Source organism: Olea europaea, chromosome 3 (assembly GCF_002742605.1).
Source record: "Olea europaea var. sylvestris chromosome 3, O_europaea_v1, whole genome shotgun sequence".
Classification (NCBI taxonomy): Eukaryota; Viridiplantae; Streptophyta; class Magnoliopsida; order Lamiales; family Oleaceae; genus Olea; species Olea europaea.
In genome coordinates this window covers 4,441,875-4,456,858 of record NC_036239.1, presented here as the reverse complement: position 1 = coordinate 4,456,858, position 14,984 = coordinate 4,441,875, and the positions used below count along the sequence as shown (strand labels likewise).

At 32.0% G+C, this 14,984-nt stretch overlaps 1 protein-coding gene across 15 annotated transcripts in view; it reads left to right on the top strand.

Annotated features, from left to right (window-relative positions):
* The first annotated feature begins 8,793 nt into the window (after positions 1-8,793).
* Positions 8,794-14,984, top strand: part of LOC111382992 — a 30,091-nt gene continuing 23,900 nt past the window's right edge. For 13 of the 15 annotated variants that reach the window (XM_023007111.1, XM_023007132.1, XM_023007116.1 and 10 more), the window contains exon 1: positions 13,237-13,558. The gene's annotated coding sequence lies outside the window, so the exon portion shown is untranslated. Of the gene's footprint in view, positions 9,188-13,236; positions 13,559-14,984 lie in introns of those variants that run through there. The other 2 variants (XM_023007056.1, XM_023007049.1) reach the window with 1 other exon arrangement.

The window sequence follows — 14,984 nt, the reverse complement described above, 5'->3', positions numbered from 1 at the left end:
AAATTACACATAAAAAAAGTGTTTTACGTAAAACTTTTTTCTTCTCACACATAAAAAATTTAATGGGCTAAGGACAGGATCATGTTATAAACTAGCTTAATCCTCCCCTACATCCGCCCTTGATGTGTACCAACCCATGTAGCTAACGAGTTAGTATCCCTCCTAAGTAATACATTCATAAGAATGAAACTCGGGTCACACAATCACTAGAGCATTTGTGGGAGAAAATATAAGATGCTAAAATTATATATTGATAAAGACAATTGGTTGATAAATGGATAGCAGATGTAAAACCTGCTAATTATGTGTTTAAAATTAAAGTTTTAGTTTATGTAAGATAATAATTTAACCAAACAAGCACATACTCGATATTTTGTGCCAAACATCAAGTTGGTCACATATCCCGGTTATGACTCTTCTGAAGTTCAAGTTGGCCCAGCAGACAAGATATCCAACAACCTTTTACTTTAGGGTTGTTTCCATTTTCATCACGGAATACAGGCATTCCTTTTAGTCCACGCTATAAAACACCATGATTGATGATTCCATGCCCCTCCTTACCAATTTACATACTCAATGGCCTCGTACACTCCCATTACTTCCGGGCTTTCTATAACACACTTTAAAATGTACACAATAATTGCATGGAGATTTTTGCATTTTAGAACAGTGATGATTATTAATAATATGTTATTGATATATACATAAGTATTCAAGAAACTGCAGTACAGCAGCAGAGTTAAAGTAAGAATTGATGTTATCTTAATGTATTATGCAAAAAGAATCCAAGAAAAAAACCCATAAAGAAGTTCGTTTCAAAGAAAATCTTTACATTAACATGAGAAAAAAATAGAGTCAATAGAGCAGTCATCTTGAAAAAATTACAGGGGAAAAAAATGGTTCAATAACCTTAACATGGATTTGTACGAAGTTGTCTAAAATACATTACGGAAAAGGCAATTTTTATATCCTAAAACCTCATTTCTTCTTCGAGGAGTGTAAAACATCTATTTGACCGAAATGGTATTCATCCCTTAACGAATTCCAAAATGTTTTAAATCTGATAAGGCTTTAAGAGCCCATTTGATAGAATTTATTTGAGAATAATGAGTTATTGAATGATATTTTTTGGATAATGTGTAGTATAAAGTAAGAAAACCTCATTAGTTTATGTGTAAAATATTTTATTATGTAAATGTATAATGGAGAATGATTCTGTAGCAAACAATAAATTTTTAAAGGATGACAAACAGTGGGTAAATATGTATCAACTGTTAAAGTAAGTTGAGCCCTTGTTTGAACCAAATTATTTTCACAAGAATACATTTTTGAATAGTGTATTGATTGAAAATATGTAGTTAAAAAATAAAGAAAAGTTTTGAATTTTCGTGTAGTATTATTTTATTAAAAAACGTGTGATTGAAATAAAAGTTGTCTAAAATACATTACGGAAAAGGCAATTTTTATATCCTAAAACCTCATTTCTTCTTCGAGGAGTGTAAAACATCTATTTGACCGAAATGGTATTCATCCCTTAACGAATTCCAAAATGTTTTAAATCTGATGAGGCTTTAAGAGCCCATTTGATAGAATTTATTTGAGAATAATGAGTTATTGAATGATATTTTTTGGATAATGTGTAGTATAAAGTAAGAAAACCTCATTAGTTTATGTGTAAAATATTTTATTATGTAAATGTAAATGGAGAATGATTCTGTAGCAAACAATAAATTTTTAAAGGATGACAAACAGTGGGTAAATATGTATCAACTGTTAAAGTAAGCTGAGCCCTTGTTTGAACCAAATTATTTTCACAAGAATACATTTTTGAATAGTGTATTAATTGAAAATATGTAGTTAAAAAATAAAGAAAAGTTTTGAATTTTCGTGTAGTATTATTTTATTAAAAAACGTGTGATTGAAATAATATCAAATTACTGTTTAAAAATATTTTTTTTGAAAGAATGTAGGTCCAACATGGCCTAAATGTGCAAATTAGATAATGCCGTGCTTTTATTTGTTTTCGTAGAGTTTTATCTCTATTTCTTACAATTATAAGTTGCTTAAATGTAAATAATAATAAGTGTAAAATGATTAATGTGATATAAGAATAAACAAAATTCTAAATTGGATATTTATGATAAATTTTACGCGACAAAGTCTAATCAGAATGATAAATGTACATCCATGCTAAATGATATGGAGCAAAACAATCTAGCTTAAATTATTTTGTTTCTTACTAGTTACTATTTAAAGGAGACTTAAGATTTTGACAGAAAGCATGGGACGAAATTAATTCGAAGAAAGAAAATAGGTAAATGAAGTAATATCCAGTGAAAAGAGGGTCTTGAAAAGGTTGGCTAAAATAATATTTGACGGATGAACAGCGAAGAGGGGAACGTGTGAACTTTTGCAGGGCAAATATCACCCATTTCAACTAGCTAAGTTGGCCTTTGATAGTTTTAGTTCGACCACAGCCAAACTAAGAACTTACCCAATAAATTTAAAGATCTCATCCCTCAGATGACGAACAAAAGAGCTCCATTTACCTTTTATACCATTGTAACATAAATTAAATTTCAAACTTTCAAAATTAAAACTCATTAATTTTCAGGTTTATTTTCAAAATAAAAATTCATAATTTCATAATGTAACTTATATTTTAATTGGATAATTTTCATTATTGTGGGGGTTAAGTTTGACACTATAGAAGGGAGTTAATTTTTATAGTTTGATACAACAACATGCAGTATTATTATTTTTTACAATTTTATACTATATTCATACTATTTTGATAACTCGATAAAAGACTCGTTTTTTTATCTTCCTATGGTTGTGTCCATAGAAAGAGAATCGACTGTGAGCCACGTAGATTTTATTTTGAAGCCGTGCAGTGTCGAAAGAACCCGCACGAAGGGGAGACAACACGACTTTAAAACAACGTCCTTGATATGACTCCCTAAAGCTTGCATTTCTAACTCTTCTCTTCTTATTGTTGAATTATAATATTTATATTATTATAATATTATTATATTTATGCAATTATTGAATTATGTTATTTATATTTATTAGTTGATATGTTTATCTATACATAAATCACCTATTACCCCAACAATCTAAAGTCGTATTGGATGATTTGTTTGTAGATCTAGTTCCTCTATCGCATACTTAATGTCATTGTCTATTTTTTAGTTCGTCTTGTATTTCCTTCTTCCTTGAATGTGAACTTGCTTCGTGGCTTTAAGTAGAAGCCAATGCTATATAGTGCTTAATATCAGCTTGTGTTTTTATAGAACTTTTTGGGCATTCTTTGAATGTAAGGGAACATAATATTTTTGCTTTCTGTTCTAGATGTTGAACTATATCATGTAATAATAGTCTAGAGGCCAAATTAATGTTTTCGTGTTCTGACATGTCCATTTGTTTGAAGGTTATTGTTTACAGTAGGTTAAGGAAGGCATTCATTATTTATAGGATTAACATATTTCATTGAAGAAAATGTATTCTCTTGCTCTCTAGATCAATCATTGTTCTTGTATGCATTGGCAAAAGGACTTTGATTAAGTGATTAGCAGAAAGGGCTAATTATCCATGGACATAACAAATCAAGGTAGGCTAAATATCCTTGACCATTGACATCAACTTATGGTCACAATGATGATGGTAATTAATAAATTAATATAGTTATTCACATATGTGATGTGTACATATGAGTAGGATATATATTGATGGTTGATTGGTCTTAGTTAACTACAAAGATCAATAATATATCGTGATATGATGATTAAGAATTATTTGGTAATGAATTATTATATCCTTGGAACGTGGGGCTATTTAAAATTTTAGATAGATACACATTTATATATATATATTTTGTGGTAAAATCGATGTTTTGAGTAAAGTGTTCAGGTCAAATTTGAAGATTACAGGTTAAATGCAAGGCTCAATGGATGTATCTTTCCAAATGTGGTACTAAAAGCCAATATAAAAAATTCCATGAATTATCTTATTATAATTAAATATGAGATATTGACATTTTGAAAATTTAAGAAGATTTTGTAGATATGTGAAAGTCCAAGATTAGCTAATTAAGAGAGGATGAATTGGTTTTTAAGATTTTTTCAAAAATTAATTCTAAATTTAAGCCAATGTGATAGCAACTGAAACAATTAGACAAATATACACAAATACAAACAAACAAAAATCAAATAAAAACAAGTAATGAACACAGTATAAAAGCGGTAAATAAAAGAGATAGATGATGCAGACGATATAATTGTGGAGGTTCGATCTAATACAATGATCTACGTCCTCCATTACCAAGTTCTCCGACACGAGCAATGTTTTTTCACTATGTTGATTAACTTATGGTATAATCCAACCCTTTACGACGCTTTTGATAATTTACAAACAATGAGCACTGATCCTTATACAATGTTGAGCTTTACAGGACCTCAATACGACCCACACCATTGAACTTTACGAAACCTCAATATGACCCATACTTTACCAAAGTGATTTTACAGTAAAATTCTCTCTTAATAAATAATACAAAACAAATTAAGTACTAAAAGAGACTAATACGTTAATGAATAGTAATAAATGATAGTTTAAGTGTTAAATGAAAAACTTTGATAAATATGATAATTAGAAGTTAGATTCAATCAACTAAAGTGTTTCAATGAGAAAATTATGAAGAAATAAATGCAATATAAGTTCAAAAAATCTTCTCAACAAACATCTCTCTTTAAATGAATGATTGTAATAAGTTATGTACTAAGAGAAATACGAAACTTTGATGAATATGATGATTTTACAAATTTGATTCAATCAATCAAAGTTTTAATATGAAGAAGTAGAAATGATATACAATATAAGTGCAAATACCTTCTTCAAAAATATATCTCTTTTAAAATTGATATAAATAAGTTACGAACAACGAAAGATGAAAAACTTTTATTAAAGAAATTGATTCAGCAATCAAAGTTTTTCCTATGAAATAATAAATGAAATGGAAATAAAAATATAAGCTCAAAGAAGATTTTTCACAAATATATTTCATAATGAAGCTCTCTTCATGGTGGTTGTTACAAATAAAAGTGAAGTGATGTTTATAGCAATCAAATTGAAAAAGTTTAACCCAATCGGACGATAGAACTAGTCATTTTGCAACGATTAAAAAATTTGACCATTGACGAACCGGCGGAAGTCCGATTGATCTTTGACTCTCTTTTTTGAGAATTGTAATCCAAGTTCAAGTATGACTTTGAAATTTCAATTTTACTTTTGATTAAAACATTTTATGCAAATGATAATGAAAATAATTTTTCGTGCACAAAATGATTTTAAAGCTACTGTCATTTGTTACTAAAGATCAGAGTGTTATACCTTTATATATGATCTAGAAAGTCTAGTCTTTCATCTTGCTTAAAAATTTCTTTCATATTTGGCTCTTGAACTTCTTATCTTGATCTTTGATACCATCTTTCATGCTCTTGATCTTTCTTGGCATCTTGATTTATTTTTGACATTTATCTTTTTAGCTCTCGTCTCGAACGGTTTGACTTGAATGTTTAACTTCTACTTTGATATTTATTTCAAATCCACTATATAATGCTTGATTGATTTTAATATTGAACTATCATCACTCAAAAAAAATGTTGGAAACAACATTAATCTTGTTTGTTATGATCAAAACATTGATGATGAAGTCAACTATATGTCAACAATATGCAGGTGAAGAATAAAAGCTTTGCAAATTGATGGCATCAAATTATTGTCAAAGAGGGACATGAAATATTATAGTCCCTAATGGACATAATAAATCATCAGGGGGTATGGCCTTAAGCCCATAAGGGAGTTGCCTCAGGGAGTAGCCCAACATTTATGATTGAAGATCCCATGAAAGAAGTTTAACATGGTAGATACAACCCGCACTACGTGATTTGTAATAGAACTATTTTATTTGTACTCATCCCTGTGGTATAGTTCTAATAATAAATGTGATATTTCTAAGGGTGTAAGCCCGAATGAGTACCAAGGCGAGAATTTTCACGAGGTGTAGGTCACACGTACCATTGAAGGACTCACCTATGTAAGAGCTGTCATGATGGCCTAGCTATGGGATTGGGCAATCCCTAGAGGCTCTTACTAGAATCTAGAATAGAGCGCTATTCGTTATGAACTATAACCTAAATCGATATTATGTGTGAAACAATTGAAGTTTGGTTAAAGAGATCTAATTCAAAACTTGGTCTATTATGACTTCTTCAAATGAAAATTGTTATCGCTAGATGAGGTTTAAGCCCAAAAGATACTATATATATATATATATATATATATATTGAAAGTTTAAAATATGTGGGGGTTTGTTGTAACATAAATTAATTCAAATTTTCAAAATTAAAACTCATAATTTCATAATGTAACTTATATTTTAACTAGAATAATTTTCATTATTGTGGGGCTTAAATTTGACACTATAAAAGGAGGTCAATTTTGTTAGTTTGATACAACAACTTGGAGTATTATCCTTTCTACAATTTTATACTATATTCATACTATTTTGACAACTCGATGAGAGATTCGTTCTTTATCCCCTTATGGTTGTGCTTATAAAAGGAGAATGACCGTGAGCCACATAGGTTTTGAAGTCATGTAATGCCGAAAGAACTCGTACGAAAGGGAGACAACACGACTATAGAACAACGTTCTTGACATGAAATACTTGTGGCTTACATTTCTAACTCTTCTCTTCTTATTATTGAATTATAATGTTTTGATTATTATAATATTATTATATTTATGCAATTATTGAATCATGTTATTTATATTTATTACTACCACCACCTCCTCCAAATGGTTGGAGGATATTGATTAGACGCTTTTATAAGTAATTCATCAAGATATCTAAGATATTTATATATACAAATATTTGTTCATTATTATGCTCCTATTTGGTGTAGATTATAATCTTGAAAAATATTTAAATTAAAGTCAACAATTAATTTTAATCACAAGTTTCATGAGATCTACAATTATTCAATCACATATTTCATCAATTTTTATCAAAATTTACTTTAAAAAAATAATTTTTATCTATAGCAATCAAAGTTTATATAACATTTTGTATTTTTTGGACATTTCCATTAAAATTGTAGCCTTCCATAAAATGCTTGCATGAAGCTGCTAATAGTTGTAATGCGTCTAATTATGTACCATTACCCTTTTATTTTGGCTCCCAGCCACGTTCCGTTGCATATACTTGATAGTGTTGCCCAAGCGATGACAATAAGGCTACTCATTGATGAGGCAAGTTACGCGGCGCTGCATGGTTTTTCCCACCTAGTCCCCATCCCAATCAACACTTCAAAAAGGATGGGACAAGGTGTCTTTGCCCCAAAATCGCGCCCCCTTGGCTCCATCTATTCTGTGGGGAACCAATTTTTTTTCCCTCCAATTGCCATACCTATGTTGCTTTTGCCCTCCATAGCCCTTTATCAACTTCAGATTATCATACTTTGTAATTGTAGGCCATGAATTCAATGTTTCCCTTTAACAACTATGGTCCCAATTGTACCATACTCTTTTAATAGGCTAAATATATTTAAGCCACTTTTTAATTGAATAAAATATTCTTAACGTACTCATTAGCACACTTCTGTCTCCAAATTCTACGATTGCATTCTTATTCTAAAATTAAGGTGTCCTGTATTACAATTTTTATCAAAGAAAAATTCTTTAAAATAGAGTAAAAAGACTTGTTTATATTTTGTATAAATAGAAAAAAAAATTAAGATTAAATATTTATCCAACATTTTAAAGCGTAATTTTGGAAAAAGAAAATGTGAATAAGGACAAGATTTACTAGTTAATGAAATGTTAAGGCTATTAGAATATACTAGTTAAAAATATCCATGTGACCATCATTATAAGAATCATGTCATACTGATCGGCAAACAAGAAAGTGGTCCAATCCTACTGGTATTAATTTATCCATCGCAAAGGAATCAATCAAGAACCGTTCATACTGTTACATAGTTGTTTGAACCAGCTGGTTTATAGAAATTTGAAATCGATTTAATATGAACCGATTGTTTTTTACCAGATTGTTCCGAAACAAAATTTTGTATCAAATTTACACAAGAAAATATTCAAACTTGTATATCTTGTAGAAAGATTAGGACCTTGATCACCATGGCCCTTGTAGAACTTTTACAAATAATGTGAGCGAAATATATTGTCTTTTTGTTTAAAAATAATAATAATTAGAGTTATGGTCGATCAGTGACCCATCTATTGAATCACTAATCCAATGATACGATGGTTTGTGCAGATCGACGATCGGGTCAGCTCTGATAAGTATGCACGTGACAATAAATAAATATAGATCTATAACATGTAGTGTAAATATAATCACGTTCTTCTTTCAATTTTTTTATTTTTTAGTGGAAGTGATAATTGAGTTGAGAAACTAATTAAAATTACAGATAATTGCAACAGAGGCCTCAAACCTTTAAAACATTAGCATACATTCCTCAAATTTTCAATTTGTTACAACCGTCACCCCAAACCTTTCGGAACTTCGTGGCAAAGGCCCTTTTGGATGATTTTTATCTAAATGTCTGTTTAGTTGACTACAAAATTCGACTTTAACCATATTTTTAATATTTTTGAAAAGGTAAAATAGTAACTTTCCATTTACTACATTAAAATAAGTTAAAAATTAAATTTGAAAAAGCAAAAAAAATAATAATAATAATAAAAACTATACATCTTCGTCTTTCCCTAGCTCATCGCCACCGGGCCTCGACCACTGTCACCCACTGTCCACTAGCGTTGTCGCCATCCACCTTACTTTCAGAAGCAACTACTTTCTTTCTTCTTGACGTAGGCACGGTTGAATCTCTCTCCTTTCTCTTTTCCCTCCCTTTCTCAGTTACAAACTCGTCGCTAGGGGCCCAAATGATGAGATCTCTCTCAAAAAAACATACCTTATATCTTAAAACACAAAACGTCATTTCTCATAGTACAACATACTCTTTCTCCTCATTCAAAACCCAACAAAATATCTCCAATTTGAAAAGTAAATAAACTAATCCCCACGTAAAGAACCCAAAAATCACTCTCCCATTACATAGATGAAGGTGTGGCAGAGCTTGTTCCTGGTGTATTACTTATCGATGAGGTATTTTTTCTTATAAACCCATTCATTTAGGTTCTTGAATTGGATCAGATATTTTTCCTTAACGCGCCAAGCTTAACATAGGTGCATATGCTGGACATGGAGTTCTTTTCATACTTGAATCGTGCTTTAAAGTTCCTTATCTCCAATAGTAATTTTTATAACAAACCAAGGGATTTGTAATGTCAAGCACAGTGATCCACTTTTGCTTTTTGTTTAAATACCCCAAAAGCTAAAGGGGTTGTAATTGAAAAGCAAATACACTAAATAAACATAGCTAGATGGATAGGTTTTACAGTGGCGGTAAGTGACGATGGATGGTGGTCGGTGGCAATGGGCTGGGGGAAGATGAAGATATACAGTTTATATATTTTTGTCTATTTTTCTTTTTAGCTTTTTTTTTTTAATTTATTTTAATGTAGTGAACGGAAAGTTACTATTTTACCCTTTCAAAAATATTAAAAATATGGTCAAAGTCAAATTGCTTAGTTGACTAACAGGCATTTGGATAAAAATCATCCAAAAGGGCCTCTGTCACAATGCTTCGAAAAATTTGAAGTGACGATTGCAAAAAATTAAAAATTTGAGAAAAGTATGCTAATACCTCTGCTGCAATTATCCATTAGAAATATGTACACGTGTAATATTTTCATCTGTGGGTAACAATTGGTTTAAGAAAGGAGCATAATAATAACAATAATATAGTTTAACGTAAATTGCGAGAAAGAAAATTGGTAAACATTTAACAAGCTGTTACACTAGTCAATATTGAACCTCCACATGTCCCAGTTTAATGGTTTACATTTAGCGTAAAAATTAAAAACATAAACTTCATAACAAAAAAATTGAGCTTTATTAAAGAAAATGCTAAAATTGTCCATTGGGATCAAAATGCTACAAGAATAAAAGGTTGTGATATGGTCGCAAAAATATTAGACTGGTAACCTATTTGCCATGTCTTCAATAGATTGAGGACTTATTTAATCTATATTTAATAGTTTGAGGACCCTTCACGTTAATATATATAATTAAAATTGGTAATTAACACATAACATTCTTACCTTTCACTATTATTGTGGGAAAAGTCCTTATTTTCACCTTTATTTCCACATTTCATTGGTCTAAAGGTCATTTTTATCCATTTTCTGAATTGAAAACTATGAAATGACGAATGTACTGATTTTGTTTAAATAAAAAAAAAAAAGACATAACTAATTGCAACAATAATCTTTTTTTTTAAATGCAAATGAATCACAAATAAATTAAGGATTATTGCAGTAAAAACTTCAAACATTTGAAAATATAAGCAGATTTTTTCCTAACCTTACAATTGTTGCAGCTGTTATCACTAACATTTTCAACCATTGCATGTGAGGCCATTTTAGACAGTTTTCATCTACAATTTTTTTAGTTGACCACATCTATTTTTATAAAAAGGTAAAATAGTAAGTTTCTATTTATAACAAATAAATTGATTGAATTAAAAAAGGAAAAGAAATGAAAGAATAGAAAATAAAAGAAAAAAGTATCGTCTTCCTTGCCCACCCCAACCCCAAACCCAAAATCGGAGATAATAATTTCCACCATCAAACCGTCGGCAAAGCCAACTGTTGACACACAAAAAGTTCAGCCCAAATCGAATAGCCCAAGGAATGAAATTCAATTGGAAGATCCCCAAAATCAAATAGCCCAAAAGAACGACCCAATCAGGCAATGCAGGATAAATGCCCAACTAGGAAAGCCCATAAATGCGGTAATACCATCACCCAAGGTTGCAAGTTGCCCAAGATTTGAGCGAATGAATTGTCATGCAGTCGTCCAGAGCTGTGACCCTGCTCTCGTCCAAACATTCGAGTCCAGCATCTTAGCAAACATAAGATGTTATGGTTACCCAAAAGTGCAGTTAATAAAGCAGTTATTGGGTAGTCCTATCACGTTCCACGATTCAAAGAATTCAATTGAAGACGGTTGAACGACAAAAGTAATGGCAGCAGTTAGAGAAAACAGTTTCATGACAAGTTGGCCACTACAAGGAAAGTGACAGTTATAGAGCGATCAAGCAGTTTTTAAGCAGTTGATCACGAAGAGATCATCCAGGGAGTATAAAAGGAAGAAAAGACATAGAACAAAAGACCCCGAATCAAACACTCTCAAACAGAGAATATGTAATTTTAAATTTCTTAGTTTAGATTTGAACACTTCTTTTACGGTAACTCATGTACTTGCACCCCTTAGAGGCATTCTATTTTTATTTTCCAATTGCAAAGTCATCGCCAATAAAAACACCCATTTTTGGGACTTTGTCTCAAGAGGTTTGTCCCTTACACAATCGTCTGATCCCATTTTAATTGTTAGCGGCTAACCCGCGCGGAACACCAACCTCTACTTTAAAATCGCCAATCGCCACCATAGCAAAAACCAAAATCAAAAATCAAAAAAATTTGAAAGTTCGTTTCTGAGAATGGTTTATCTCCACCCTTAAACTAGCTTTTGTTCTATCCAAAAATGGCATTCCAAATCTTCAAAAACCTATTCTCAAAACCTACCGTTGACTACTGGCTTTCAAATCTTCAAATTAAGACCTACTATATAATGACAGTTTAAGGTGGCATAGGTTGTGGTGCCTTGGTGGACCTTCGTTTGGGTAAGTTGGCAGTGAGTGGCCGATAGTTATGGGTTGTGGGTGGGTGGCGGTGGGTAGGAGCATTTGATTAGGGAAGAAGGTTGGTTGAGGAAGAAGGTTCCTTTTTTGTTTTATAATATAAATAGATGATTTTACTACACATTTTGATAGAAAATGGTCAATCTTAATTTTGTTCGACAACTAATGGAATTGTCGATGAAAACCCTCCAAAAGAACCTCACATACAACGGTTGAAAATATTAGGGGTGATGGTTGCAACCAATTGAAAGGTTAGAGGAAAGTCTACCAGCGTTTCAATGGTTTTGAGATTTTGCTGCAATTATCGCGGTAAATTATTAAAAGACTAATTAGCATAAAATATCCCTACCTCTTATTATTATTGTTAAAAAAGTTCATATCTTTTATTTTTTGATATTCTCATCCTTAATTAAACCTTTAATTGCACAATTTATCGTTTCTATCCATTTTTTCAATAAAAGCTGTGAAATGATGAATATACCATATTATTTAAATAAAAAAGAAGTTACAATTAATTCTAGGGTTGGACATGGTCCGATTCAGTTCGGTTCTAACGAGAACGGAACTGAATCCAAAATTTTTGGATATTTAGTAAGTGGAGCCGTCAGATCCAAATTTAATTATGGAACTGTTCTGATTTGGTTCCATTCGATTCAACTCGGTTCGGTTCCTCTTTATAATTTTTTTTTCTTAATATTTACAAAGTTACATTAATTCAACTAATGATATGTTCAATCTTATCTCTTATAACGTAGTCAATCTTATGTATCTTTTGCGTCGCTCTGCTGAGTTCATAAATTTGATTGTTAAAATCACAGAAAGAGAGAGGCGTTGTCTAGTATTAATTCGATTTCTTTAGAATGAAAAAAATGGTACTACGGTAGAATAACAGATTTGGATAAAATTTAGATCAATTTGATTAAGTTGCCTTTAAACTAAAAATTAGATATAGAAAAATCATATTTTTTTGTTTGAACTAAATTAACTAGTTAACAAATTTATTTAGAAAGAATAAAATAATTTGACTTATTTAAAATAAATTAATTAAATAATTAGTGAGATTCGGTTCTTGATCTAGAATCGAGAATAACACCAAACTCGTCGGTTCTCGATTCATTTATTCGTTCGGATATTTAATTTAAGAAAAATTGCTTGATTCGGTTCGAGAATTTTATGCAACCCTAATTAATTAATTCTTTTTTGTTTTATTTAAATAAAAGTGTATATCTGTTATTTCATAATCTTTGATTTAGAATATGGATGAAAAAGAATCTTTCGTACAATGAAATGTGGAAATAAATGTAAATACGCTTAAAATGAAAGGTAACCACATTTTTTTGGTGAAAGGTAGACTTTACACGTGCGAATTATCCAATTTATGTCCCCTCCTACTTCCTCGTTTTTCGGTTTCCTTTCCTTTCGCGTCCAATATTTCCATTCTTCTTCATGGCATGACTTCTTCAAGTTCCATTCTTTCAAAGATTCTTTCAAATTTCTAATGAATTCGAAACAGCAACTCGTCGACTCCTCACAGCTCAGGTCTCTCTTTACCGCTCCAAAATCCCTGATCCAAACCCGAAATCGACTCCTAGCCCGAACCACCGATCCGCCATCCTCAAATAGTGCTCAAATGGCCTACCTCACTACGGTTGACTCTATCTTCATCAAGATCCTTCTGGAAATGCTTGAGAAGCTCCGGTTTAACGGCCCAGGTTAGTTTATTATTCTCCCCGACCTCCCTACCGCCTGTGAAAAAGATAATTCTACCCTTCCCACCTTATGTCATCGCAAGTTGGAGGGGCTTCGGTTGATAATTGCGCAGTCGATTGCATCAGAACGTGTAATTTATGATCCTATTCAGTTGTTCAGCTCGAAGGAAGGGGAAATGAATGAAGAGGGAAACGAATTATGGGGAATTTGTCTAAATGCGATGTGTGTAAATGAAGAATTTGTGGAGGATGTGAATAGGTTTGTGAAAATTGTTGACCTCGTTTTCGGTTAAGGCCACGTAGACAACATATATCCGACCCACCCACGCGCATGTAAGCCAAGTCTTACACGCTAAGACACAACAGTTGTCTGGAATTGTGTGAGAAAGGGCGTGGGAGTAGCTCAAACGCGAGACGACAACGTTCGAAATTCAGCTATACAGTTGTAGAACGATTTAACAATAATTATCAATCGTGGTTGATGAACATTATGTAGACTTAGTTGTATTTGTTAGAGAATAAAATGGGATGAAAATGTTTTGCATTTACTTTAGTATTGAGTTTTGCATGTAAAATTGCATTCTTTCCCATTTGATACAAGAAGGAGGTATTTATAATATTACACATAAGATGATGTCCATTGGATGAAGCCGCGGGGCCTCATCTCCTCAACCAAAGCATCTAATCCTGGGCATCATTCTGACCTCTTAGCTTGTGGCGCATTTAATGTTCTTACACACAGTAGTAGACAAGACATTTATACTCATTACAAAAAGTCACATCAATCATTCAGATAAGATCTTTATGTAAAAGATCTCTTGGAAGAAGTTAACATGGAAGATGCTCCATTATGATTAGGAGGCTTCTGCTTCGATAATACGGGTCTCGAGTACATACATAGGGCTTCAACTTTGACCATTGTACAGTGCTTCCGCTTCAGGTCCTCGGCCACTTAAATAGTGCTTCTGCTTCAAGGCCTCGACACTATACAATGTTTTCGCTTCAGGGCCTCGGTTACTTACACAGTGCTTCCACTTCAATGCCTCGGTCACTTACACAGTGCTTCCACTTCAGGGCTTCTTGAGCCTTGGTTTTGAGGCATAATAATAGTCCCCCAAGTCTATGTATAATTATTTATGTCGTACGTGGACTTCTTATTTTCAGAAGTAATATTCTAATGTGGCATGTCTGTTACTTAACCTGGTAGGTCCAGCTGTTATTGCACTTTTGATACAACAAAAATAATGGATGAAGTTTCGGGTGGGTAATTTTTATGGGGACGGGAAGAGAGGGAGATGGCGGGAGAGTGGGTGGGACTGAGTTGGTTGAAAGCAAAAGGATACTATAGTTTGGAGGAGTTTATCGTCAACAGAATGGAGGTGAATTTGAAGTTGGCATGGTTGAACTGTAATAGTGGAAAGAAAAGGGG